Source organism: Mandrillus leucophaeus, unplaced genomic scaffold (assembly GCF_000951045.1).
Source record: "Mandrillus leucophaeus isolate KB7577 unplaced genomic scaffold, Mleu.le_1.0 Scaffold453, whole genome shotgun sequence".
In the NCBI taxonomy this organism is placed as follows: domain Eukaryota; kingdom Metazoa; phylum Chordata; class Mammalia; order Primates; family Cercopithecidae; genus Mandrillus; species Mandrillus leucophaeus.
Window position 1 is genome coordinate 952487 of NW_012104843.1, and position 3954 is coordinate 956440.

Consider the following 3954-nt stretch of genomic DNA (forward strand, 5'->3'; position numbering starts at 1 on the left):
CTTGTTTGCCTGTCCACACTGGAACAGAGAGCTGAAGGGGCAGAAAAGGAGAGGGAGCCTCCATGAACTCCTGTTTCATATGCCAGTCATCCTAGGTGGTGTATTGGTGTGCTAAGGTGGCCGGAAGACTAGGGGGGTTCCACAGCAGAAATTGATTGTCTCACAGTTCGAGAGACTAGAAGTCCAAGATCCAGGTGTTGGCAGACTTGGTTCCTTTGGAGGGCTGTGAAGGAGAATCTGTTTCATGCCTCTGTCCTGGCTCCTGGTGGTTTTCTGGCTCTCTCTGCTGTGCCTTGGCTTGTAGGTGCATCACTCCTGACTCTGCCTTTTTACTTATGTGGCATTCTTGTTCTCCCTGTGTGTGAGTCTCTGTGTCTACATTTCCACCGTGTATTAGAATACAACTTACTTTGGATTTAAGGTCAACCCTACTGGATTATGACCTCATCTCAACGAATTATGTCTGCAATGACCCTATTTCTACATCAGACCTGATTCTGAGGTCCTAAGGGGTTAGGAGTGCAACATAAGGATCTGGGGGGATGAGATGAGGACAGAATTTGACCCATGACATTTGGCATTTCAAGGGGGCCATTTTTATGTAAGGAATGTATGAAAAGTTTAAAAGCCTGTATTTGAGGATTATCTCTGTGGAGGTGACACCTTTGAGATTTCAGGAAAATGTTTGAAAGGCTGCACTTCCCTCCTCCCCAACATACTGCCTTCTTCTACAGGAAGCGATTGGATGATTTTATTTGGGTACGTGGCTCCACACCACAAGGACTCTATATCCTAGTCCCTCTTGCAGTAGGTGTGGCCATTTTTGGGCTCTAGACCGGAACTGTCCAGGAGAAGTTTCTGTGATAGTGGAATTGTCTGGTACAGTAGCCACTAGTCATACAAGGCTACTGAACACTTGAAATGTGGATAGAGTCTTTAAGGAAAGAATGTTTACTTTTTGTTAGCTTTAGTCACTTTGAGTTTAAAGAGTTACATGTGGCTAGTAGCCCTGTGTTCAACGGTACAGCTGTAGACACTGGGGTAACTGTGGAAGTACTTGCATAGCACCTGCCAAGCTCCTTGTGAGGAGGGAGTGCCCTCTTCTTCCTCCCCTTCCTCTATCCTTGTGTGTGGGATGTGGATGTGCTGGCTGGAGACCCCTCCTGACAGTGAGATGAGGACTGCACCACAGGTACTGTGGAACTGTGGCTGGAAGGGTTTGGGTTCTTTAAGGACATTGTGGAGCAGAGCTGCCAAATCAGCTCTGGGCTACTTACACACATGAAATATATTTTGGTGAGAAATATTCTGATACCTTATTTAACCCACTGACATTTGAGTTTTCCTGCCCTCTTTGTCTAATTGAATCATAATTAATATAGGAGGCAAAAGCCAAGTATAAATCCCAGCATCATTAGTGATGATGATAGAAATCTTTTATCTCCCCCCAAATCTTCCTTGTCACTTTTAAACAATCTGAAAAACAGGAAGCAGAATTGTTGACTTAGGAACCCACAGCCTTCCATTCCCATTATTGGAGGGAGCCCTTAAGGAACCACCCCCGCCCCCAACCCCAATGGGAATAACCAGCAATGTTGACTGAATGTCCTGAAACTTTTTCTTCTGTAAAAAGTTTAGACCAATTTGTCGGTGTTAAACTCTAGTATAATTTCAGAATTCCTCCACTGATATTTCTTGATTACAATTTAAATGGTCTGTTTCTTATGATGAGACAATTGTGTTTGAGGAGCAGTTTCCCTTACCTGGGACATGTTCTTAAGTCTTCGAGCTGCTCTGATGCTTGCCTTTGGGGTTACTTGCCCAGAAAAACACCTTGAATGGTCTCATGAAGAACCGAGGGGCACTGCAGGAACAGACCTGGGAGGTAGCCCACTCAGTGACAGCTGAAAGGGAATGGAGGAGGGGGCAGCGTGGTTCTTCTCACCCCACCCCGTTTCAGCACCCTTTTAGCTGGCAGAATTACCACCCACTGTTTTTGCTGGCAGCACTACTGCAAGTTGTGTGTTTAAGAAAAACAAAACAAGACAAAACAAAAAAACACATTTTTTTTGGTCAAGCTGTTTGGACGGGGATTTGGCCTTTAAATAGTAATCACTCATTAATTACCTTTCTCCCTGCGATCCAGAACCTTCCAGGTCTCCTTGTACGCTTTGGAATAGGCAGAGATGTGAGCCACTAACGTTTTTATTAAGTGAGATTATGGGTGTGTTTTTAAAAGTATTCCTTGGGGCCCTGTGGGAAGTGTGTGTCCTGACCGCAGTAGGACTGGGGCGCTCTGGAAGGGTAATTAGAGTCTGGCCCCGTTTGCTCCTGTCTGAGCCAGTCAGTGTAAGGAGGTGGTGTATGGTTTGTGCTTATCAGGTCACAGGCATAAAGATGGGACTTAACTGCTAGACTCACTCCAGTGATGGATGGATCTAGTAGTGCTTTGTGGTTTATAAAGTATAGATATATATTCTCAATTCCATGCTAGGGATATTGAAAAACCAAAAATCTCTGCAGAAATCTCTAGAGTTAAGCAATTGTGTTTTTAAGTTATTTGCTTCCCAAGGCCAGACCTGTCTTTGCTTTGACAAGCATTTAAAAAATTTAGATAAGCAAGTGAGATAAAAACCTGTGTTTGCAAATGGCTTAAGAGGCCTGCTATCTACCATTATAATAACACATAAAGTTGGTTAACTTGATTTTTTGACCCCCTAAGCAAAGGTCTCATTCATTTTTTGTTTTAAGATCTGGTATTCTACTTGATAAGGGTTTCCATATAAATCCACAAATACATAATATCTAGGTTTTGCTAGGAAAATAGGAATTACAGGATAGTGTTGTGACTAAAGGATATTTTTTTCTGTTATCGCTTTAGTAACTATAAAAGGAAATACTATGGTATAAGTTTAGTTTTCATAAGCTAAATTTAAGTTTATATCCTTTTTTCCCTTTGACATCCTGTTTTGTTTTTTTTTTAAAGAACATTCAAGTGATTTCTAAGCCTCTTAGTAAAACAAGTTCGTTAAAGACTGTTTTGTAACATCTTTCACATGCCTCTGAAGTACTTTGTAGAATTAACCCTTTCTCCTAACTTTGGAAACCACCTGTGTGCTCATTGGCTGTGCCTAGTCTCATTTGCTTTTTGTTCTGGTAAATGTTGTGCAGCTGCAGATAGAATCACATTCCTCCTATCAGTCTCTACTCAGGTGTTCGGAATGGCTCTTTATTGGCTATGAGAGCCACTAGAACTTTTCTGTTTTATATTTAAGACCCTCCAATGCTCCAAAATCTGACATTCTTACCTCTCTCATGCCACGCCCCTACCTTATCCTCCTCACCTGTGGGTCACTTTCAGCACAGGTTCTTTTCCCCACAAATCTGGAAACAATACATGCTCGCTCATGACCACAGGTGACTTCATTTGGCTTCTTTGCTTTTGTATGAGTACATACCCACCTAGAATTGTCTCATTCACAGCCTCTGTCTCCAACAAAACTGAACTCCCAATGCGGCTACGCCTTTCAACATCCAGAGTTGAACATCAAAGGCCAAAAATGATCAAATGGAAGCAAGTCCCCCTTGGGGTGGGAACAAGGATGCTGCCTGTTGCAGAACACAGCTCTCTTCGCACCAAATGGCTTCCAAGTGACCCCCCCTCCACCTCCGCATAACCGCCCCTCCCCTCAGAAGGGCAAACACTGGGCTTTTCACTTACCCCAGTGAGATGCGCGGATACTTGCTCTCTGTACGTGCCATGGTAATGAGGAAGGCTGGGAAGCACTGACTGGGAAGCATCAGCCTCGAAGATAAGCCCTTGCCTAACGTTCAGGGTCAATATCACTTTGTTCCCAGCTTACCTTTCCCCCCGATCTGCTGACCCCAAGAATGCCTGTGCTCCTTGGCTCAGACTACTTCTGCACAACTTTGAGGTGAATCTGACATTTCTGC

The 3954-nt window shown here is 43.7% G+C and overlaps 1 protein-coding gene across 1 annotated transcript in view; it reads left to right on the plus strand.

Moving 5' to 3' along the window:
• Nucleotides 1-1078: 1078 nt before the first annotated feature.
• The window catches only part of PTPRM (protein tyrosine phosphatase, receptor type, M), a 704023-nt gene continuing 701147 nt past the window's right edge, over nt 1079-3954 (plus strand). Inside the window, exon 1 of the mRNA XM_011994359.1 lies at nt 1079-1192. The gene's annotated coding sequence lies outside the window, so the exon portion shown is untranslated. The remainder of the gene's footprint in view (nt 1193-3954) is intronic.